Raw genomic sequence first — 24,763 nt, 5'->3', positions numbered from 1 at the left:
GAAATACCGGCTTCTAAATAATTAATGATAAAGAAAAATCCAGTGTAAAAATAACAGTGGCATCAAATCTTTACAAGAATTCATCAAGACAGAGGATGACTCTCTACCGATGTGTCTTTCTTGGTATTATTTCATTAAACTGGCGACTGCGCGGTGCATGCCAGTGAGTGTTATGGCCCAGTAATCCATTGCTGGATGAGGGGAATACATTATTTATAGATTAGAGTGTTTTAGCATCCTCACATGATGTTGTTTAAGGAGGTCAGGATGCAGAGCAGTGGGAATGGGATTAGCCCAGCTGTGCCGCGAGCAGTGCAGAAGCAGGGGATGAAACGGGAAGTTACCACGCAGATATTGATGTTTTTATTGTGCCTCACAAGGCACAGGTCACGTAAGATGCAGGGGTTTCTAGAACCAGACTGTAGTTTTTATTGGTTATGACATCTCAGATTCTAAGTGAACTGGAAACAAACACGAACGTCCTTTCCCCTGGCTCGGCAGACTCACTGTTTGTGTTCTCGGTGGGGTGGTGTCAGGGGACTTGAGGAAGGGGGAGAGTGTTTGTGAGAACTACCAAGCCCCTCTTCCTTCCAGGGGGAAGCTGTTGTGCTGTTCCCATGTGTGAAGCTTCTCTCACAGCCCCATGGGCTGGTGCTGTGGGCAGACAGGTAGTTGTTGATTCACTGCACAGTGCTTTTAGTGTAATTGCTTTTTGAGACTTCCAATTAGGCTTTCCATGAGAGTTGGGATGTGATGTTCTCAGGTTGCTTAAAGTGCTCTGGTAAAGACAAGCCAAGAAATGATCCCAGCAGGGTAGGGGGATGCCCATTAGGCAGGATGTGCATCTGGGCACCTCTAGGATGAGGGGTCCCGTGTAGTTTGGTCCTGGGAAGGGGCTCTGTGCCTGGTTTGCCTCAGGAGGCTCCATGGCCTTGCTGCTGTCCGTGCCCACAGCAGTTCCCACCCTCCTCTCAGCCTCTGGTGGTCTTCCCAGGGCAAGGCCTGGGGCTGGAAGTTGGACAGTTGTTCAACTCTGGCATGCTCTAGTATTGTCTAGAACTAGAGCTCAGACTCACAGTGATGTTAACGGGGTTTAATAAGTGGCCAGGCATCGTGTGCCTGCTGTGGTGCCACTTCACTGGGACTGGCACAGGATAAATTGAGTTACCTTGCGTTGCCAAAGGTGCACCTGAGTTACAGGCAGTGAGCAGCACCTCTGGAAGCTGATTTGGGGCTGACCACAAACCTTGCTCACGTAGGTGCTGCTGTAATGGTGTGAGTGCAAGCAGGGGTGTTGTCAAAGGATCAGGCTCTGTAGGTAGGCAGTGTAGGGCACAGCAAGTCAGAGCTGCAGCTGGAGGGACCGGGAGAGTTGCTAGACCTTTTCTGTAGCACTTTGTCCAAAGCCAGAAAGCAGTTTTTGGAAGTCTTTCAGGTAACAGAAGTGGGAGTGAAAAGGGAAGCGTGTAGATTTTGCATTAATACCTGCCTCCATCATTTTTGGAAGATGCTCAGAGGCCCTCCTGTCAGAATTTCCCTCCATACCTTACATTGCCTTGTGGCTGCTGAAATACCCTCACAGAAGCTGGGCTTTTGGTGAGGGGAAGCTTTGCAACCCCTGCTGGAAAGTGCTGTAGCACTCAGAAAACCCAGTGCTGTGACTTTCCTAGGTGAGCAAACATCCCTCTGTGGCCCTGCAGTCAAGTCCCTCTAAGTGTCAGCTCTGAGGGAAGACAGAGAACCTTCTGCTGTCTGCTTCCCAGCTGGGAATTGCTTTGCTATTCATTTGCATTAACCTGGGTGGGGAAGGTGTACTCGGAGTGTGCCCCAGGCCCTCAGACATTGAAATAGAGACAAAAGACTCTCCATTGCGCAAGGCCACCGCTGGGAAGGGAGCTGGGAAGCTGCTGGGTGCAGCTACTTCACAGAATCATAGGATCATTCAGGTTGGAAAAGACCTCTGGGACCATGGAGTCCCCCCTGTGCCCGATGCTCACCTTGTCCCCCAGCCCAGAGCACTGAGTGCCACGTCCAGTCCTTCCTTGGACACCTCCAGGGGTGGGGACTCCACGTCCTCGCCCGTGCCTTGGTTCTGCATGAACGCTGGGAAAACCTGGAGACCCAAAGCAGAGGTTGTGCCTGAGCCTTCTGGCTTTGCCCACTGCTGCTCAGCCGTGGGGAGGCCACTCACTTCCCTTTGCCAGTCACTTCCCACTTCTCCTGGTGGGGGGATCCCTCTGGTGAGGCCCATCTGACTCCGCAGGGAGGAACCTGCTCACCAAGTGCTGCAGGAATTGAAGCATTTTCTGCTCCAGGTTTCCAGGTGGGGTTGTGTGATTGCTAAGTGATCGCTGCGGGTTTATGCACTGAATTCAAGTGGTGACTGAGAACTTTTGTCAGGCATCCGATGACTTTTGGCTGTAAGTGATGTGTAATATGTGCCAAAGGTTGTTTTGGTGAAAAATGACTCATGTGCTTTTTTTAGCAGTAACAAAGGAGCCCTTTTTTTTTTTTTTTTTTTTAATCTTTGCACTACTGCAACAATAAAAATGTGGGTTTTTTTTCCATTAAGTGGGAGGAAAGTTGCATTTTTGTATAAGAGATGTGAGATGGGCAGTAGCAGGCACCAGAAACACACAGCCTGGGTGTAAGACTCGAGGCAGAATCCAGAAGTCAATTGAGTTGGAAGTTGCAGGATAAAATTTATGACAAAAAAAAAGTCTGTGGGAGTAACTTCCTCACTGATTTTATTCATTTATTTTTTTTTTTCAAATTAATCTTAATGCTTTAGTAACATCTGGATGATTGCTTGGCAGTCTTTTTCTGGGAAGCACTTTTGTGTGTGTGTACTTTGTTGTGGAGTGATAAATCACTGTAATTTACCAGCCTGGCTTTTAAAAATTTGAAAAGTCATACTATGTGATATGTTCCTTTGAGCTGCCATTCCTGGAGGCATCTGAATCAATGCATGACATTTCAGCTCCTGTTTACTGTTTCAAACAGGTCTTTATGCTTGACATGGTTACCTGAGTGTACCTTCAAGTTTGGAATTTATGGAGGGTTTTTTTAAGGGGAAATTAAGAGGAAGAGGCAGCAGATCCAGTCAGTTGTTTTGAGCCACCTGGAGCTGGTAAATTAATATAATGTCCAGAGCTCCACAAAGACTGAGGACTCACTAGCAGTGTCCCTGGGAGCCCCTGTCTCTCCTTGATGGGCTGTCTGTTCCCCCCCAGCTCTGCCTCTCTGCTGAATTGTGGCCTCCAGCCTTTCTGTAGCAGGAGGTTGAGGCAAGAGAAGGGCAAAATTGCACATCCACATAGGTGCTCCAACAGCTGGAGCCTGTATTTCCAAAGAACATGAAGCAATGCAGGGAATAAGCAGGACGTGGCTGTCCAGGAGCATGAGAAAACTGTGGTGCCTACCACAGTCAGCTTTTGGTCTGTGCTTCTGGGCAAGCAGAAGGAGAGAAATCAAGGCTTCTTTGGGAGCATGGCTTTGAGAGGAAAGCTGTCTGCAGGGCTTGGGCTGCTGGAGCTGCATCTTTGAGAGAAGGGGACTGGATTCTTTGGAAATACAGGCATTGGAGGGAAGGCGTACCTGAAGCTGTGATCGGGATCATGGGGTTTCACAGAATCACTGAGGTTGGAAAAGACCTCTAAGACCATCAAGTCCAACCTGTGACTGATCCCCACCTTATCACCCAGCCCAGAGCACTGAGTGCCACGTCCAGTCATTCCTTGGGCACCTCCAGGGATGGGGACTCCACCACCTCCTTGGGCAGCTCCTTCCAATGCCTGACCACCCTTTCTGTGAAGAAATTCCTCCTACCCCCAATTTGAACCTTCCCCCAAAGTTTGCACGTTTCCAGTGCATTTAACCTGAGATTGTTTTAGCCTAGAGCTGTTGTCTGCAAGAGGAACAAGAAGTCTTAGGAATTACCTTTGGAGTTAATCTGGGGTCCAGCTGACATTGACCTGCCACCCCCTGTAAATACAGTCACTGTTGGTCCTAGTCTGAGCTCCAGGGTTTCCTGGGGGTGAGGGGCTACATCCTGCTTGTCGCCAGAACCTGCTTCAGCTGTGCTGTGCTTATCCCAAAAGGTTTCAGGTTGTGTTTGAGGTGGCTGCCCAGCCTGTGTTGCCTGAGATGGCACAGCGGGTTTAGGAGCAGCACAGCTCACCTGGCACTTACACAAGATTGCAGATGAGCAGCAGATACTCAGCTTTTTCAGAGCAATCTTGAACCTGCTCATCAGAGTGTGCATCTCACTTGAAGCCAGCCAGCTGTGGAGAGCTATTTCTGTACAGGAATCCCGTGAAATTTTAATGCACTTTTTGCTCATTGAATCCCAAAATGAGTCACTTAAGGGAACAGTGTCAGACTTTTGAAACCTCTGCCTACCTGTTGCTTCCACTGACTTTTCTGTAACCTGCTTAGGTCCTGGATTATTCATGGAGAGAACAAATCCAAGAGAGGACAGGTTGTCCTCAGGCACATGGTGGGATTGTTGGGGTGTCCTGTGCAGGGCCAGGAGTTGGACTTGGATGATCCTTGTGGGTTCCTTCCACCTCAGGATATTCTCTGGCTCTGTGATTTAGGATTTTAGCAGTGTGTAATACTGATGAGAAGGAATTAAGGATTAGCACACTTTCAACGGGTATATAAAATTATCCTTTTATCAAACTCTCTTTTAAAAAAAAATAAATCTGTATTTGGATATGTGAAGATAGCAACTTGTAGAGGTTTTTATTCTTCCCAGAGCTACTGATTCATTGCCTAAATGGCAATAAAATGTCTTGCCTCGCTGCAATCTGCCCTGAGATGTTAGTCATGGCTCTGTGTTACTCAGAGTTGGGCACAGAAGGGAGAGACGGCAACTTCACACCTTCCTGGCAGCTCCTGCTTTTCACAACCCCACTTGCACCAAACAGCACCACACTGGTGAGGCTTTTTAACAGAATTCTGCAGAGGTCTCAGAAATTAATATATTTGTGTGGAGGCCTCTCCAACCTCTTTCTCAGCTCCCCACTTTCAAAAGCCAGGAGGGCTGGTGGGTGCTCAGGGCTGGACCCAGCCTACCTTTCCTGGAGCTCGGAGAGCTCCTGAGAGACAGAGATTTGGGAGGCTGGGAAATGAAAATCATTTTTTATTGCTCAAGCTGGACCAAATTTCATGTTTGGAGTCTCTGCTAGTAAAATCGGCAGAGCAATAAGAGGATTATCTTTGTCCAACCTCTCTTTTTTAAACATAGGAGATGAGCGCCGGGGGCCAGGGATTCATATTCCACCATGCCTGACCTACAATTTATTGCAATATTATCTCCAAGTAATTGAGTGGGCCCCACAAGTCTGTGTATCAGCTGAATTCTGGCCGTCTCTTAAGGAGGTGCATGTGATTCCTTTCACTTCATTTTCAGAGAGGCCTTTTCCGTGAAGCAAAGTGACGTCGTGGTTTGTGATGCTCTGATGAAATTATGCCTTGTTGAGCTCAGTCCCTGCTGTCTAAGGAGATATTTGTCACCACCATGTCCCCTGCTTGAGCACCTCACCTGAATAAATGGATGATCTCTAAGGCTCCTTCCAACCCAGGCCGTTCTGCGATCCTGTAATTTATTCTGGCTCTATTTCAGTGATATATGAAAGGAATTTCTCTTCTGTAAAAGGAGATTTGAGATGAGGGGAGATTTCAGATACTTGCCTGTGAATCCGTGAAATTAAGTTGGAGAGCAGAGCCCTAATCTAGTACCTTCTCTGTGAGATACAGCTTTTGCTTAAGCTTCACAACTGAATAAACTAATAAAGCTGTCAGGCAGCCGGGGTGCTGCCTGCTGAAATTCTTGGCTTGCAGTTGAACAGAATCCTCTAGAATTCAGAAACTCAGGGAAAAAAAAAAAGGGTCCTCAGCATTAAATACACATGCCCTTCTTTGAAAAACATCCCCCTACATCTGAGCCGAGCGTTCTCCAAAAATCTCGTTGAACAACGGGAGCACGAACACGCCCCATGTAAGTGCTGCAGGTTATTCCATCAGACTAATAACAGAAAATGGCTCTTCCCCATGGGACAGCATTGTATAACATGGAATTTATTCAGCAGTGCAGAGTGGGATCTGAAATGCTACCTGTTGGCATTGGCTGTTTCACTGGGAATCGGGGATTTGAGGGCTGGGGCTTGCTGGTTTTTTCCCTGGCTGAGTGTGATTATCTCAATAGCTACACTTGCAAGCTGTTATTTAATTTCCATTGTGACACTGTAATAGTGCTCAAAGGATTACGAATAAATGTATATGAAGAGCTTGATCCCTGAGAGCGTGAGGGATACAAACCACATGCCTGGGCTGGGTTGTTGTGGTTTCCTATAAAAATTGAGTGGAGTTTTGGACTAAATGACCATTTGTTCTTCCAGCTTCTCACAGACAGCCATGTTCTGTGGGCTGTCATCAGGGAGGAGTGTGCACGTTGCACTGTGCTGTTTTTAGTAAGAAAGTGTTAAAAATACTCGAAATACAACTCTTTGTTAGTCCATTGCAAGACCATTTTAATTTAAACCCAACAAATATTTCATCTGGGCTTCCATAATGATTATTAGTTTTTAATTATTTCTTCCATTTTCCTTGATTAAAAATGGAATTAATACTCTTCTAAATCTAGTTTTATTTACTGACTTGGCATGTGGAATTGCTCCTGGTTTCTTTCATGAAAGGCAGTGTAACCTTGAAAAAGCTGGATGACTGTTGTGTCCACGTTTCTTCACCTAAGTAGATTGGGAAAATGTTGGTAGAATTTTAACATTTTAAGGCTGGTCTAACTAACAACATATTAATGTCTTTAAGCTGCTGCTGAAGGATCAAGTTAGTTTGCATGACATCAATCACAACTTCATGGTCAATCTAGTCCAAAATGTCAATGTTTGGTATCACATCAGCTAAATTAGAATTTATAGTTAGCTGTTATGATAGTAAATGGGATTAATTCTGTTTTATTCTTCTCTGTATGCAAATTCCAACCCATTCTATTGCACACGGCCTGTGTACTCTTGTGCATCATCTTCTGGTGAGTACATCCCTAAAAATCATTCCAGCAGAGGTGTGCATGGTCCTTGTGAATTAGATCCTCTCTGTAGGAATTTACCGGCCTGTTACACTTGGCACAGCAAAAGAATCAACAAAATTAACAGCATTTTGGGTTTCTTGAATTTATATTGCTGTTAAGAACCATGTTCACCATTGCTCAAGTGTTGTTATTTAATGCTTGAGATAAATACAGGCTAAGTTGGAAAACATCTACAGTGGGACACGTTATTTATCTGCTCACACCATGTGGCATTCTGAATATTCCCCTCAAGCTCCCTTAATGAATTAATTGGGAAAAATCACCTATGGCAGATAAAAGACTCTTCTGTTTCATGTGGATAGATTGTGTTTAAGTGGCATATGCTAAAGGGAAATGTCCAGATAGTGTTCTTGTGGGATTGCCAGTTCATAATTCAGTTTAGTCTGAAGTCCCTGGCTGGCAGGTTAGACTGGGAGCTGTCCTCCTGTCTCCATTAATCTTCATCTGAATGTTCCCTGGAAAAAAACATGAGCCCGGGGATGGCTTCATTGCTGATAGGTGTGCTAACAACCCTTGCCCTGCATTGATCCACGCTCCAAGTTGCTCACTTGAATTATGGGCTAATTCTGCCCGAAATTCTGCATAATTTTTAAATCTTGGCTCGTTTAATAAAGTTACTTGTCAGGGTGATGTCGGAAGTAATGACGGAACTTCAGTTACGTGAGTGCTCGGATGAAAACATCCCTGGGGTCTGGTGGGAGCCAATTTCCATTCCAGCAGTGTCAGGCTCTGCTCAGGTATCACATTATGGCATTTCAGTGTCTTCCTTGTGAGTTTTTCAGCAGATTTCTGTGGAGGAAAAGACAGATTCTGGAAATCTTGCATAAACAAATTACACTTGGCAAGCAGGACGCTGCCCTGTTGTTCCCTGCTTCCTAAAATTTCCAGTAAAACGGGCTCTCTGATACAGGAATATCCCAGAATATAGGTTGGGTCAGGAGAAACTGGGAGCCAAAGCAGGGCTGAACCTTCTCCCTTTGAAGCACCATCCCGCCTGTGTTTGCATTTTCCACATTTTTCATGATGTATTGACAAAGAAACGTCGGGGTGAGTTTCCTGAAAACAAAGGAGTGAATGAATGCAGTCCTTTTTCTCTTTTATTCCTGAAACTGGTTATGGGCCTTTTTTTTTTCTTCCCCCCTAAGCCTGTTATGTTGGGCTTTAAAGAACAACCCCCAAACCCCAGACAATACAGTAAAACCAAAAGTGCTGGAGCAGGTGTTGCCCACTTGTTCAAACAAGTCTAGGACTCGTTTCCTTTTCAGAACACAGTTGGAAGTCAGGCCTTAAGGAGGAATATTGAAGTGGAACTATTGAGCATAAACTCACAAAGTGGGCCCTGTGCCCCAAAATTGTGTACTTACGTGTGTCTTTGTGAGAAGAGCAGTTTATTACCCCTGCTGAGCCCCTGTGAGCAGGGGCACACCCTCACACTAAACCTTCCCAGAGCTTTCCCAGTGCTTTTGCTCATTAGGAAGATTACTTGCGATCCCTTTCCCCTCCCTGTGACTGCCCCATCCCTGGAAATATCCAAGGCCAGGCTGGGCGGGGCTTGGAGCAACCTGGGCTAGTGGAAGGTGTCCCTGCCCATGGGAGGGGGATGAGCTTTAAGGTCCCTTCCAGCCCAATTCCAGGATTCTATGATTCTGATATTCCAGATCTCCTTATGTGCCTCACAGTTTGTTTCAGCCGGCAGAGCGTTGGCACAGCTTTCCTGCCTGCCCACAACTCAACCATTCCTGGGAAGGCTTTTCCCCACCTCCGTGCTGCAGTGTTGGGCACAGCCATCCAGGTGGGTTTTTGAGGCGTTTCAGTAGGTTCTAAAGATGGTCACAGCAGGTTGTGTGTGTGCTTCCACCACCCAGCAGCCTGGGATGCCCTTTTGGCCATCTCCCGTGTAAACAAACACTTGTTTCTTTTAATTCCACCTCCATGTCCAGATTCCACTGGGGCATGTTTCCTAGTTGGAACAGGAGCCCTCAGCAAAGGCCTGTTCTGCCGGTGGGGCCGGGGAAGTTGTTTCCCTTGGAAAGATGGAGGTGCCCATTGTGTAAAATGTTTCGCAAGTCACGTTGCGCTGGGAAGAGTACTTGGTGGGGCAGAGCCTGCAAGCTGGAGCAGAGAGGAGCCCCGCAAAAGTGATTATACATTCCTTTTCATGGGTTGTTTGGGCTTTTTTTTTTTTTTTTAAGAGGCAGAGAATACGTTCAGGCATGTTAAAACCTGTGCTAGAAGTGATAATGGAGTGCCTCCCTCCTTTCCCACAGCTGGGCGTAGGTAGGACGTGCCAAAGCTCTGTGCCTGGCTCCTTGTGTTCACAGCCCTCTGCTTGGAGATGGAGAGGGGGGAGGTGGCTGAGGGGCCTCTTCTCCTCCACCTCTGGTCTCCACGTCCCTGTGCCCACCTCTCACCTCGGTGCTTGTTGACCCCTAAATGGCCAGGCTGGGGGTGCACGGGATCCTTTCCCCTCTCCACCACCCCATCCTAGGGAATGAGCCTAGAGCCACCTTCTTCCCCCTGTCCTGCTGCCCAGTGAGATCACTCAGTATCCTCAGGGTAAAGCAGAGCTCATGGTGAATGGAGGTGGTAGTAACTGGCCTCAAGTGTGTTTCCAGCCATCGCTGTCGTAGTTTATTTGTTTCATTTCAAAGCCGTTGCAGACACAGCTGGTTTAAATTACTCCTCCCTCGTGACCTGCTGTGCTGGTAAGTGGTCAGGCTAAACAATATCCCAGTATTAATTGGTGCAGTGGGATTTCGGGTGATGCTTGGAGGAGCGTCGCTCTTGTGTTTAGCTTGGTTTAGCTCTGCAAATGTTTTTATTGTCTTTAAAAGGGATTTACTGCCTGTTTACATAATTATTAATCTAATAATTAAACCTGAATTGAACCCTGAAAGTTGGTGATTCTGTGTGAAGCACTGAGAACAAAGGAAGCCTGTCAAGTTTTTGTATCTTTTATAAACATCAGCCTCCAGAACAATCAAACTGACAGAAATCCCACAAAAATGTCCCAGTTAATGGACTTTCTGTTTGCTACACTATATAAGGTTACAGAAATACTGGTAGCTAATTACAGCCTTACAAATGGCACCAGGAGGGATGGTTTTCCTCCAGCCTGTGCTGCCTTCCTTTGGCTCTCTGAAGTTTGGAGCAATGAACACTTTTTGCAGAGGAACGAGAGTGTTTGGTTGCTTTTTTGGGTACTTTGCCTGGATGTAACTGCTGGGTGTTTCAGACGTTTCAAAAAATTATAGGTAAGTTGTTAGAAAGGGTGTTTTCAAAACTTATTGTGTTTCCTTCGAAGGACACTTTTTTTGTTTCAAATGGGGAAGGGGAGATTTGCTGCCCTGGGGTGTGGCTGGGGTGGTGCTGGGAGACAGCAGCAGGGAACTGCCTTTGCTTCCTCCTCCTTCTCCTCACTGGAGATGTCAGGTCCCCTGGGCCACAGCAGGGAGAAGGGAAGGAGGAGGAGAAAGAGCCTTCCCTGCAGCCAAACCCAGGTGGGACAGCCCTGAGAGAGGGGCTCGTGGATCCCGTGCCTGAGGCTCAGCCCGGCTGGTGAGGGGGCCGTGGGCCAAAGAGAAGCTGCTGGAAATGCCTGCTGAGGAAATGGTTTGTAGAGAAGCTATAGAAATAACATCTCTTTTTTTCTCTGCCATTTTTTTCCTTCTGTTCTCTGCTCCTTGTAGCCTTTTCCCTTTTGGTGTGCGAAAGCTTTGTGGGTGAGGCAAGGAAGGATTTCCCACTGTGGTTCAGGAATGCCGGGCTAAGCTTTTTGGGTTCCGTGTGCGACTCTTCAAACCTCCTTACTTCCTCCTGGTCCAAAGCCCGTGGAATTAATTTTCCACTGATTTCACTGTGGCTTTTGGGCAAGGTGTTCAGGGGAGCTGTTATTTCTGCAGGCGGGATCGCTCATGTGGCAGCTTGTTCCGAGCGAGGCCGATATGCAAACGCTTGACAGGTTCCTTTTGAAGAAAAGGATGGTGTCAGCACTGTGCAGGGAGGGAGACACCTTTTCTTCCCCTCACAGACCTGAGGCTTCTGCCCACTCTTGGTGCAGCCTCACAGAGGGAAGCCCTCGGCTGCAAGATTGCAGAAACCGGGACTGTGTTTCTGCAGTGCTTCTGCTGGAAGAGCTTATTTTAAGCTTCATTTTCTATGGTAATAAAAAAAAAAAGTGTTACTATAAGTCGTGCTGCAGTTTTGCTCCTGTAACTGTTGCTGTGGCCTCTGCAGGTACAGTCAGAGGTCATGTTCCATCAAACTGGTGGCTATAGCTGTGCTGGCAAATATTTGCAATGTAGATCTGGCCTTAATTTTGAGGCTGTGCTTAGATCCTGCACTGCACAGAGCTGTCCTTCCTCCTTCAATAAGGGGATAACTTCTTGAGAATGATTTTGTAGGAGTTGGTTGAAAACTGTAAATTATAAAGTGCGAATTATTGGGGTTTTTTACCTCCTCCTCCTCTTTTCTTGTAGGTGCGTCAACTCTTTCGTGTAGGTATGTCAGCCCTTTAACACAGGCATGCCAACTCTGAAAAGTGATGGAAAAAAACCCTCAAGAAAACAAGTGAAGGAGGGATTTGCATTTGAAATATTTTGATTTCACTCATGGGTGACTTGAAGGGATGTGCAGCCCATCAGTGATGTGAGATAAGGTGATGTTTTTAAGATGGCAAGACTGTCTCTGATGGCAAAACATCCAGAGGTCTGCAGAGCACCTGTAGGGCAGACTCTGTACTAGAGATCTGAAAACTTCAATGGTAAAACCCTCTGAACTGGCACAAAGGTTATTGTGTCCTGAAAAGAGGTGCAAAGAGGTGCAGCAGGGCAGAATCACAGTCCTTGTTTAGCTCAGTTGTAAAGGTGTCCTTTACTTCTCTCTTTAAAGGGCTTCCCTTGAAAATTGCAGCAGTGTCTTCCTTTGTCTCTGAGGTACATCCACTTGCTACAAAAATGAAATTACTGCTCCTGGCCTGGGTCTGTAGGATCAGTGTGGAGACGTGGCTGCTGGTGGATGAGTGGAAGGCACAGGAGAGTCACCTCTTCTGGTTGCTTTGGCTTGGGAGGGAGAAAATGTGTCTCTCAAGGGGACTGAAATTCAGGCTCCCTGGTGCTGTTTTTAACACCTGTTTGAGTAAAAATTACTTTCAACCAGTGACATAGTGGGGGCTGTGTGCACACGGACAAAAACAGTGCTGGGAAGTTACTGGGAAAATCTGGGCATCCCTGCAGCTTGTGGGTCACTCAGTTTGTGGGACAGATGCTATTCAAGTGAATTCAGGAACTGCTGAAAGCTCAAATGGGTTGAATAAATCACTTGGGCAAGGTGACTGTGGTCAGTGTGTCTGCAAATACACCGTGTGAGCATCTACTGCAAGGTTTGTTTTCATTTGGCCTGGGAATGATGCCACAGAAAATACCAGTGGCTTTCTCAGCTACTAAAAATCATCTACTACTCTTTAAATGTGAAGAGGAAACCGATTATTTTCTTTCAGGGCTATTCTGGGCCATGTACCAAATGATGGAATGGCACTTACTGCTGCTGAAAATATCGAGTGCTTCGTAGATTTACTGTGTCTTTGTTTGATGGTGTGGCTGATATTTCACCATCCTGGCGTTTGGAGGAGGCAGAGCTGTTGTTTTATGAGAAGTTTGCATTTTGGATGCATACTTCAGAATGCCTAAAAAAAATCCACTTTAAATCATAACGTTTCGTTAATGTGACTATACCAGGCTGTAACTGCTGCAGGTAAGAAAATATGCTTGTAATATAAAATTCTTATAATATAAAATATTCTTATAAATATTAAGGCAGAATGTTTGATTGGTGACCTTCTTTTCCAAAAAAAGAGGCATTGAACCAGAGCTGGTTTCCATCAACACTCTGTTTGTGCTTCAGCCAGGCAGCACCTGTAGCGCTCCCTCTGATGAATTGCTCTACTGGGTGACATTCCACTAACTGGGCAATCAGTTTTCCTTTTCTGGTGAATAGTTTATTCACTGAGAAGTGGTTTGGGAGTTTGGGACAGCTGAGAAGCTCTGGAGCTGGTTATAAGCTGCAGAGGGCCTCAGTGAAGTGACACTGTGTTGTCAGAGGCAGATACATGGCGGGATCTGAGGTGCTGAGCTATCACTGCAACTACAGATTTGACTTAAACTCAGTGTTTTCAGCTGAAAACTTGATTTTTTCCTGCTGAAAACGTAATTTTCCAAATAGACTAATAAAACAGAGAAACAGTGGCTTCCTCACCCTCACCCCTGTACATGTACGTGCACCCACATGCTGCTTTCCATCCTGCACCCAAGAGGGATGTCACTCCTCCAAACCAGGCAGGTCCTGATCAAAGTCCTCTGTCTGATGAGCCTAAAATCTCCATTTTCGACCTCTCCTGTGGGAGGCACCTTTACAGGGGGCCTTTTTTTGAGTTACTGCATTATCAGATGTTCCTGGAACAGTTGCCCTCGGTTTGTGTTGTAATTAATTAGTTGTTTACGCTTTTCAAATATTGAGGCTCTAAAAGAAAGTGAGAGCCTGGTGCTGGAAAATTCCCTCCTAGGATTTGGAACATCTCTCCTTGCTGCTTCTCTGGCAATACCTTTCGAGTCATTTTCAGAAGCAGAATAAAATTGAAGCTGTTTTTGGCAGAACCTGCAGGATGTTGGGAGCTCACAGGTACAAGCCCCTCAGCTGGTCACCTGGCAGTGCTGGCTGTGCACTAATCACAGGCAGCTTCTGTGTGCCAGCAACATTTCCCTGTTATTGAGCACAGATTGCAAAGCCAGAGGAGAACTTGAACCAACTACTGCGCTGCCAGACTGGGGAGGATTAGTCCAGCAGCATCAACTCGTTGCTTTTTTCATACTGCTCAGGAACAGCTTGAGTTTTGGAGGGATGAGCTCTCTCCCTGAGTGCAGCTGTGATCCATGGATGTCACCGAGCTGGTCAGTTCATAGAATCCAGGGCAATGTTCACCTTCTGAACAAGCCAGCTGGATCCACTGGGCTTGACAAAGCTGCCTCTCTGCTTGTGTCCCATTTGACAAGAGCTTTGTTGTTCCCGACTCCTCTTGGACTGAAAATCTCTGCTTCTCCTGAAGGTAGTCTGGCCTGTATTAACCTTGGCCATGGGTGATGAGGGTTGCACATGTTATTTCAGATGAGGTCAACGTCTTCTGCAGCATCATTCGCTCCTGTTTCCCGCTGGGCAAGTCTTGCTTGGTGTATATTTTGGTTACATTTGCTTTTCTTGTGACTTCTATCACTGCTTGTGGTCCCCTGGGATCAATATGAGACAAAAGGTCTGTGCTGTGACTCTTTCCAGCTTTGTGTCATCAGCACAAAGTCACTGGCACATTTCATTTTTACGTGTCGTCATTAAAAACATTAAAAACCTTGGTCCCTTGAGTCATATAATTCTCCTTTCATCACAACCTCTGTGCAAAGTTTCCTTATGCAGATCATAATTCCTGTGCCAGTTTTTTGTCATCTTCAGCTCCACTAGTAGTTTCCTGGGAAGCTGTATCCTGCCCTTTCCTCCCCTGGAAAATGGCCAGATGGCTATGTCACTGCTGGGATCACTTGTTCTCCAGTCCCAGGCAGGATCCTGATCCGCAGGTTTTAATATAAAAATTCCTGTCCCTATCCCTGTGATTGCTTGCACCGCTTCTCTCACAGCTTTGGGATGCAGAGGGAAAACTGCTGCCGAGTGGCACATTTCAAACTCTCTGAATTTTGCTCCTGATGCCTCAGATGTGGTGATTCACATGCCTTGCTCCCCTCTGCCTTCACTGGAAGAGCAGGCAAAGCCTTCATTTTATTTGGAGGCCATGTTCAGAGCTCATGGGTGTCAGTTTTCCATCACCACTGCCTCAGCCCGACTTGGTAATTCCAGCTTTTCCTCTCCAGACCATTTGCTGATCCATCCTTTTTCCCTCTCCACGGTCGGGCTCTGCTCTCTGCCCACCTCTTCCCGGGGTGGGGGCTCATCCCTGAGGCCCCAAGGGCGTCTTCTCCTGGAATTCCCATCCCTCGTAGGTTTTGTCCTGAAGAAGCAACACCCAGTGGGTGGCTGTAGTGGTGTGTGCTGCTCCCAAGGGGAAGAGCTCTGGGCAGGAACCGTATCAGGAGATGGGATGGACGAGTCGGGACTGAAACCGGTCGGCCCAGACGAGCTGAACCTCGGTGTGGATACGTCGTGATCGGGTTCTGTCAGGACGTGCAGGATAAAATCTGAATGCTTAATTCAACTTTGGCAGAGCCAAGCTGGTGCAGACCAGACCAAGCTTTGCATTAATGAAAACATGAATGTTTCCTTCTTTCCTGCGTGCTGGGGAAACGGGGTCACACGGTGGTAATGCTGGGCTGAGGAACCAGCTCTGCTGTGGCTCATATCGTCCCACCAGGGGAAAACAGCACCATTTGGGCTCATCTGTGTCCTCCCAGGCTCTGGATAAACAGGAGTTGAGATTCCCAATGTTGGGTTTCGTGAAGCTTGGCTGCCCCTTCACCTCAGGCTCCTTTTTGTTTCTCCCACCCTCCCCAGCAGGCGCTCGGTGCAGCTGGGGCTGGTAGCCCTGTGGCTAGTCCTGGTGTTGGGCCTGGGTGAATAGCTTTCCCAAGCATCTTCCCTTGTCCATGTCCCACTAGAGTGACCCCTCCGTGGTGTCCCTGACACATGAGGCAGTAAACTCTCTTGTTTTCGGGAAGTGCAGGACGTTCAGTGCGTGCTTTCTGCTGGCTAAACACGGCTTTCCTCCTTGGAGTCCCCGTTCAGTTGGGGATATGGCCATGCTGGGCCTTCCTGCAGTTGATGAGAGCTCTATATTCATACTTGGCAGAGCTATGGGGAGTCTCCCTGGCTTGCTCAGGCTGCCAGGCAGGAATCCAGCCCTGCCCTGCAGTGCTGCAGCTGCTGGTCTCTCTGTCCTGGCCCAGCACAGCCTGGCAAACAATTTCAGTGAAGGCTGAGTCTGGGAGGTACTGACTTAAAAGCGAGAGCTCACAGAGAGAGATACTGTGCCAAAACTTCTACCAGGTATGCTGTAATCTTAAAAGGACATCCTTTGCTTCAATACTTTTCCTTATTATGCCTCCCTTGTGGCCCCAGCACGGAAGTTGTTGCTTTGAGGTCCTTCCTACTAATTCTGTAGCAATAATTGAGGTGTTTTGTACTGCTTCGGTACTCAGTGAGGTTCCTCATGCTCCCTCAGAGAGTGTGTGACCCAAATGTGAGAGCTGCTGTGGTTGTGTATTTGCCTGAGTTTTATTTGACACCAGCTTTTCCTTTTCTGTAGACCAGTGGAATTCCTCCCCAACACTTAAGTCAGGGGATCTAAAATTAGATACTTCATATCTCAGGCACCATCTTAATGATCTGTGTGAGGTCTTTGGCATTGCTTGAAAATCAGATTACTTACCTCAGTGCTTAAATGAGGATATACACCAAACATTTCCTCTCCAATTCCCCCTACCCCAGTTATTGTCCTCAGGTTTTTTTCCACAACGTTTTAATCCTTCACATCCCGTCTCAGCAGCTCCTGGGTCACTCAAGCCAAGGGTTGCAGTTTTAATTGCTGGAATCTGTGGTGCTGGGTGGTTCTTCTGTGCATGCAGGGTCTGCCATGTCCTGCTCTGCTTCTCCCTCCTCCAGCTGCCCATCCTTGGCTGTGCAGTGAGTGCTCTCATGGATCCATCTGGAGCTCCGTCTCCTGGTCTGAACATTTTCTTGTTCCTCCTCAGTAGAGTTCCTGAGTTCCTTTTAGTGCATTTGGCAAGTGGTGTCCTCGCTGTGTATCAGCAGTTTTCCAGCTCCTTTTGGCACAACCAGAAAGTGCTTTTGAAGCAAAGTGTAATAACAATAACGTAGAAGCTAAAGGTAAATAAACAAACCACACCTTATTTTTTATTTCAGCTGCATTTGGGGAACTATTTTTATTTTTTAAGCAACGTATAAATGCACATGCAGTCTTTGTAGCCACCTCTCTCCTTCTTGTCCTCCATGGAGGCCAAATGGGCTCCTTCTTCCCTGCAGCTCCCTCGTGGCTGGGCTTTGTCTGCCCCACAGGCTCCAGGGAGTTGCCCTCGTGGCTTCCCATAGATTTGCTTATGTCTGATGATCTGAAATTAGAATCCTTCCCCTTCTCTGCCCTTTGCTGTAAACGTGTAAAACCTTGCAGATTTCCCTTAGGGAAGAAAGGGGGATTTTCCCACCGTTAAAAATGAAAGGCAAGGGAAGGAGAAAGAGTTAAAACATGCTCAGATACTTGTAAAAATGATTAAAAAACAAACAATCCCACAACAGTGCCAATTATTCACATCCCCTCGTATAAATATAGAAACCCTGGAGAGGGGGCTTTCCCTTGAGCTAACTGCTCTGCTCTTCCATTAATTTATTACCAAGGCCCCCCAGTGCTCTGTCAGTGCTCCTGGTTTTGTTTCTTTTAGCTGGGATTTGGGGATGGTTGATTTTCGGCTACACGGAGGTTTTAGGTCTCTTGACAAACCTTCCTTCCTCCCTCTCCTTTTGCCTTTTCTTCCCTCCCTTAGAAATTCTCACCGGGGTGGTGCTCCAGTTGGAGGAGAGCAAGGCTTCCTACACCTTCCCTTTAGGAGTTCTTCACAAAGGGAATGTGGGTTTATTTTTCTTTCCCCTCCTCTTCATCTGGAGCAATCACCAGCATTGTTCTCCCGGCTGTGACAGACACGGAGGTTGCGTGTTAGCGAGACGCTTGCAAAGAGGTTTTGCAATTCCAGCTCTGTGGGCCAGTTCTTGGGGGTGTGCAGATGGTCCCCCCAGCCTTGTCTGGATGGTCATTGTCATCAGACTCTGGTCTCAGGAGCAGCCATTCTCCTCAACAGGTAGTATAAGCCGTGGTTGGTTTAAAACAGATTTTTCTCACAGACGAAAATGACATTTTATATGGCGTAGAAAGAAAACACGAAGAGGAGCGTGTTTGTCCTTTATTTTCACCGGTTTAAAAGTCAGCCAGCTTCTGCAATCCACTGAAGCTGGTCTTGGAGCTCAGTGTCATACGTAGGTTCAGTGGCCCCAAGGCTGACCGAGCTCAAGGAGCGTTTGGACAATGCCCTCAGGGACAGGGTGGGATTGTTGGGGTGTCCTGGGCAGGGCCAGGAGTCGGACTGGATGGTCCTTGTGGGTCCCTTCCAGCTCAGGATATTCCATGATCCATTTCCTGTGGGTTTTATTTTGTGGAGGGCAGCCCAGGGGTATAGGATGGGGAGAGCCAGGGCTGTCAGGCCACCAGAACCCTGGAGCACTCGGGAGCGTTTACCTTTGTCTCAGGGGAGGTGATGGGACAGATTGATTTCAGCAGCCATTCATATTAACTAGAGGTAATAAAGGCCAACAAAATGTGGCCTCCAGTTACAAATAAAGGGCCTGACTCTCCATTTCAGGAGATGGGATCGAACGCTGGAGTTACAATGGCGTGGGACTGGGAGTGTGGGTGGGGAATACAGCCCAGAGCCACTGATGAATAGTAAGAAGCTTCTGTATGGAATGACTGCTGCTTTCTGTCTCTGTATATGCATCCTGACGGGTTATGGTGGAGTTACTACAGGATGAAAATTTGCTTAATGGCCAGCTGATCTCACATCTGTAGTTGCATTTGGAATCTGACAAAAACGATGCATCATAAAATGAAAAAGTAAAACTAGAAAGTGAGCTGTCATCCTTCTCACCAGCTGTTCCTGTTCACTGGGCAAGAGGATATACCGGCACACTGAATTTTTCTTGCTGGAAAGGAAAGGCTCTGCTTTGAAAAGGAGGCTTTTAGAAAACTACAGCTTCCATATTTTTCATCTATTGATGTTCTTGTTGAATGTCCACGAGCAAAAGGTGTGCTGGATTTTTTGCTGCCCTCTTGGCATTGCAAACTGCCCCCAGCACGTGACAGTCAGGGCTCTCTTTGCTGTCCCTGGAATCACAGGTAGCAGATGTGAGTAACAAGGTGCTCCTTTAATATATTCTGCTTCCTTACTGTGCATTTAACCCATCCCTGGTGGTTTGCTCCGCGCTCCCTGGGCTGGGATTGACTTCAGTTGCTGGGCGATGAGCCCTGTGGGAACTCCTTGGCCTGGTTTTCCAAGGCGCTGTTTTGTGGCTGTGGAATAAATACAGCTGTGCTGCTTCCAGACCTTCAAAGAACATGAGGAGCTTGCACTGCTGTGTGTAACGTTGGCAAACACACCATGGATGTACGTGTGTGTGTGTGTGTGTGTGTGTGTGTGTTTAAGATGGAATATTTTGTCTTGAGCATGGAAGTTAGCAAATCTTTATTTGATTGTTTGTTTTTATAATGAGATGAGTTGTTGTTCCACGTGTGTTTCCAACTGTCCATCTCCCCTGAGAACAGTTCCTGGTGTGTTACTGGTCAGCCTCTCCCTCAGCCAGGCCCCTCTGGCAGAGCAAATGTGTCCAGGGCTCTGTGCTGGGAAGAAATCTATGAGGCTGTGTTTGCTTCAGCCCTTCCTCCTGGTGGAGGAGCACAGCCATCCCTGTTTGCCAAGACCTTGTTGGAGAGAAGGCCTTGTCTGAGGCTGCTTCAGAGCTCCAGAATTTCTGCAGCAGCAGAGCCTGGGCTGTTGGAGTGAACTGGGAAGCAACAGAACAAGGACCCATCCAGTGCATATCGGACAAAGAGGAAAATGAAAAATTGATGTTCTTCTTGAAAAGCATGACCTGTGTTCATTCAGGAAAGACTGTCTGAGTCATAAAAGTTGATAGGAGCAAAACTTTTCAGGAAAGGGTCCATGGGTAATGATAAAGCCTTCTCTTCTGGGGGAGCTATGTGTGCATGGTACTCATCTGCTTGTGGCAGAGGGTGTTGCCAGCCCTTCAAGTGTACCTGGAGGGGAGCGAGGATTTGGATAATGCAGCATCCAGCTGTAAACATCCACTTTTTAACAAAGGACTGCAAGGAGAGAAGGATTTTTACTGAAGGAGCACAGGTGGTGTGGGAAGTGACCAGAGTTTGCATCAAAAAAAACTCCTCAAAAGCTGCTTCAGGATGGAAAATCTGATAAAATCTGTCTTGTTCTTCTTTTGGTCAAGTTTTCTGGGGCAGTAGCAGGTGGATCTGAACAAAGGTGGTCACAATTCCTTTTCTTTTGGAGATGAGGAGTGCTCATGGCAGGGTTGCTCTCCATGTGGTGGATGCAGGTGGGGAGCCTCTTGCCTGTAGGACCTTGTTTGTCAGCAAGATTCCCCTCCTGCAAATTATTGGCAGCTGGCATGGTAATGAGTCCATTTCAATATAAATGAGCTTCATTTTATTAATTTCTGCCAGCTCCTGAGCAATTCATGAACTGCTTTTCAGATCTCAACCAACAGCTTGGGGGAAGAGAGGGAGGTGGGGAGCAAAGAGGAGAATGTGAAGGAGGAAAAAGAAAATGAGAATATTTTTAGTTTAAAAAGGTGCCAGTGACTCTCATCTCTTCTGAGAATCCAGCCAAGAACGAGGATCCCCCTTTGCCCACCAAGCAGCTCTAATGCCATGAAAGGCAACAGTAATCTCTCCCAAGGTTTTTGTTCCTTGGGACTTTAGGAGAAGTTTATAACTCTCGCCACTCTGTGCGCAGTGTTGAGTTGGTGTTTTGCTGCCAGTGCTTGGCTGGGAGAAGGGGGAGTTGATGGGAGATGGATTGGGAAGCACAACCAGCCCTCTGGTGAGTTTGTATCTCCAGGCCTGGACCTAGAGCTGGGGCACCTGCAAGGGAGCTCAGCAGTGATATGAGGCCAAGAAAGGGCTGGAATTTGGTACCCACAGGAGTGCACATGTGTCTAACCTAAGAGAAGTCGTAAGGACAGTCCTTAGGTCTAAATAAGCACAGACTGATCTCTTGTATCCGTGCCTTAGTGAGTGCAATTAACCCAACAATCCTTTCACCACACACAAAACACATGTAAATGCTCTGCCCTGATTGTCTGATTCGCCCTTGAAAAATGTTAATGAAATCCCTGCTTGGAAAACCGCCCTTTCTGTAAATTAGACAGTCTGCACAGAGAAATCTCCTGGGAGGCCTCCCAGTTCCTCCCCGGGCTGCTGGGCTCCCCTTTGCTGCCAGTTCAGTCCTGGTTTATTGGAAGGTGCCTCTCCAGGTGTGTTTTTGGTACCTGAGGTTTTCTAGCCCTGCCTGAGACAGACCATCCCCAGCAAGGGCACGTTGGTGTCTTGTGGGGATTTTGATTTGGGAAGAGGAGCCCTCCACGTTCTGTTGTTGGGACTGATGGTGCCTGGCTGGGTTTTTCATTTATTCTGCCACCATCAGATTTCATCACTGGAATTTGAGCACAGCATTCTCGTGCTGTACTGCCCAGTGTTTCTTAGGTAAGTGATGGTGACAGGCTCTGGCAGAAGATCCTCCTATACAGCCCTCCCTGCTGACCCTTTGTCTGATTTGTTTTTCTCCCCTCTTTCTCCCCAGGTTTTTGGCTTGTAGTCATAGACTCTGACGAGGGAGTAATGGAGTCGCTGAGTGGCAGGTGCTGACAGCTTCTGCAGTCCCAGTAACTGCTCATTTTGGTGTCATTTGCAATTCTGTACCTCTAAATGCCACAGCTCTCTGGGGGAAGGTTGCGCTGGATACCGGTACTGCCTCGGAAGGTACATGTGTGTCCCTGTGTTTTTCTTTAGGAGTTTGCTGTGCTGTGTGATGTTCATGGGAGGGCAAAATGTGGTTACAATGGCTATCAAGCGGCTCCTGGTGACATCCCTTCCTCCCTCTCTCCTCCTCTTACTCGATTTGCCTGCAGGGCCTTTTTGGAGTCCATCCCTTGTTTTAACATGTGTGAGAGCGGCTTACAAAGAAGAAATGGCTGCTTAAAAGGTTCTGATGTGAAAACAATGGAATATGCTGCTGGAGTTTCTGAGAAACTCAAAGGCTTTCTGTGGAATTCCAGCCCCGCTCTTGCCCTCTTGAAAAAGCACATTTTAATTACAATAAAATGTGTGCGTTCACACTTGGTTATTAGTGTTGTACATTTTTCTATGTGGTTCTGGTGAGTTCAGTAAAAAAATCTTTGTTGTTGGCTGGCAGATTTTAGCAGAAGTTTATTTCTGTAGGCTCCTTGCCCGCTGTGGATTTGATCATTGTTCTGGTTCTCACAGCCTTCAAGCTCCGCTCCAGGAGAAAAATACAGATTTGTCACCAGGGCCTCCCACTAGAATCTAATTTTGAATTTGCAATCTGTTGTCTTGTGAGGTGCTTCAAATTTGGTTGGAAATTTAATATATTTCAGATAAATTCTTCTGGAACCTGGTGGTCCAGCCTTTTGCAAGTGTAATGGTTAGTAACTTGGGTTTAATTGAAATGAGTGTTCAATTATTTGTGTTTGTAATTATTTTAACAAATATTTAATATTGGGGGTAAGGGAAGAGAAGGCAAAATGACCATTTTTAAAGAAAATTGTGTTCTTTGAGGGGGCCATCATCAGTGGTCATTTGGAATGTGATAGTCTTTATGTGTAACCACGTAAGACTCATCCAGCAAAACCTCAGCAGTTCAGCCAGAGGTCAGTATGCTTTTCTAGGGTACCTGGTGCAGGGAACACAGCTTTTCCCAAAGCTTTACTGCAGAATTTGTGTTCTCCCTGCTGACAGCCTAATGTTGGGTTTTCAAAAAACACATCTCAAACCCCTGTACCCCTCTTGATATGCAAGCTTGGCTGCAAGATGACTTTCCCAGCCCCTTGAAGACTTGCACAAATTTGTCATTTCCCCTGCTCTGAAGCAGGAAGGAGCAGATTTTCTGGGAAAGAGAGCCCTTTCCCAGCACAGCCAGAGCTGGATGGTCAGGCCACCTCTTTGAGGACGTGGAGGAACAAGTTGCCACCCCTCATTTGTCTGACTTGGGCTGCAGATACAAATCTGAATCTCCTTCAGTGAGCAACTGAGTCACTGAGCTGGTGCCTTTTCCAGGAGATGTGTCTGTCTCCCTGCTCTGGTTTTCAAACCCCTCCCTCTCAGAGCCCTTAGTCAAAGGCAGCGTATTCCCACAAAAAGTTTGGGTTTTGATGAATCAACATTTTCTGCTGAGAAGTGTCCAAACAGTTGTGCTCTCAGCATGGCCTGTGTGATGTCTGGGAGCCTCTGAGTAATTCACAGCAGATTTCTGACACGTCCCAACCCTCGGCTGAGAGAGACAGACCTGTTTTAAGGCATCAAGATGTGTCACACTTGATTTATATTGTATCCTGGTGGTACCCTTGATAGGTCTTTAATGGTCACCTCTGGGTTTGGTGGGTGAGGTAACAAGGGGAGCCTTTGTCCTCCCAGCACTTGCGTGCAGCTCCCATTAATATTACTCATTTTCTTAATTTGATACAGATTTTTTTCACTGAGTGTGCTAAATGCAGTTAAGCCACAGACAGGCAGCATCTGGCAGTCGTAGCTGGAGCAGTTTAAGATGCTTTTGCCTCAGGGTGTCTGCTGTGGCCCGTGGGAGGGGGAGGCTGAGGCTCCCCTCCCCTGCCCAGCTCCTGCCAGCTGAGGACTCCGGCATCTGCTCCAGTGCCAATTCATGTTTCAGGGCTGGCTTTCCACATCTGATTGGGCTCACCTAAGAGCTCACTGCTGCCAGAAAATGCAGGGGTGCCATCCACTGTCCCCTCTTCCCTGGCCCCTCTGACTGGTGCTGCCCCTTCCTCTCCCTGCTGTGTCCCCACATGGGCACCCTTGTGTTGCCCCTGGCACGTGCCAGGTCAGCTCATTAGCTCAGCAAAAACTAACTAATAAACTTTTTTTTTTTTTAACCTTGGATTTATTTTCTGCTGTTTTAGTGGACTCTGCTGCATGAACCACTTGAATTGGTTCAGGGTAACTGGTGGAAATGTGGAGGGGAGGCAGAAATGGGGGTGAGAAAGTAGGGTGGGGGTCCCTTTCAGAGGACGCCACAAGCTGTCCCTCTCAGCTTGACCTGATGGGGTTGACTGTCCCTACCCAGGGTGTGTCCTGCATCTCCCAGGGCAGATGGGCTCTGCCAGGGGATGGTGACAAGCCTCGGGGATGGCACTGTCTTGTATTGCTGCAGCTGGATCAGTGCACCACGTCTGCCTGCAGCCCTCTGGCACCCACTGACCGCCCAGCATTCCTACAGACCTGCAGTGTAATGCCAGGGAAGTCAGTGGGATTAGGGCAGGGGTGAGGTCTGGGTTTATCTCAGGACAGATCCACCCGAAGTGCCAATCCCCGGAATTAAAAAGGGACAGCTCTTTACTTTGAAGTCTGACACTTCTTGCAATTACTTAGCAGGTACTTCTCATTGTGTGAAATCACTCCCTAAACATTCCTGCTGCTGTCTGCAGGGGTTCCTGAGCTGCTGTTCCTTTCTTTGCTGGTCATTTGTGGTTCTGTTGCTTTTTGGTTGGGTGTGGATGGTGTGAATGGAGACTGTGTCAGGGTGGTGGCACAGGGCAGCTTTCCAGAGCTGCTTCCATCAGCGGGGGGATGCTCCTGCCCTTCTGCAGCTTTGGTTGGAAGGTAAAGAGTCACTCTTCAGTCTCTCTGGGTTTCAAGAGGACTTTAAAAACTGCTTTTTCTCGTAGGTAGAGAAGTGACGGTGTGGCTGGACTCGGGGGATAAATGGCTGCAGGCTCTGCTGGGCTGTGCAGCCCGTGGAAATCCTGCCGACT

At 47.4% G+C, this 24,763-nt stretch overlaps 1 protein-coding gene across 7 annotated transcripts in view; it reads left to right on the top strand.

Annotated features, from left to right (window-relative positions):
- Window positions 1-24,763, top strand: part of TIAM1 (TIAM Rac1 associated GEF 1) — a 136,198-nt gene that overhangs the window by 31,746 nt on the left and 79,689 nt on the right. For 4 of the 7 annotated variants that reach the window (XM_039388755.1, XM_039388754.1, XM_027715383.2 and 1 more), the window contains one exon: window positions 21,559-21,737. The exons of the other annotated variants lie outside the window; for them this stretch is intronic. The gene's annotated coding sequence lies outside the window, so the exon portion shown is untranslated. The remainder of the gene's footprint in view (window positions 1-21,558; window positions 21,738-24,763) is intronic. 7 annotated transcript variants of the gene reach the window in all.

Source organism: Pipra filicauda, unplaced genomic scaffold (assembly GCF_003945595.2).
Source record: "Pipra filicauda isolate LSUMZ 115617 unplaced genomic scaffold, ASM394559v2 scaffold680_size158834_pilon, whole genome shotgun sequence".
Taxonomy (NCBI): domain Eukaryota; kingdom Metazoa; phylum Chordata; class Aves; order Passeriformes; family Pipridae; genus Pipra; species Pipra filicauda.
This window is presented reverse-complemented; position numbering and strand designations above follow the sequence as displayed.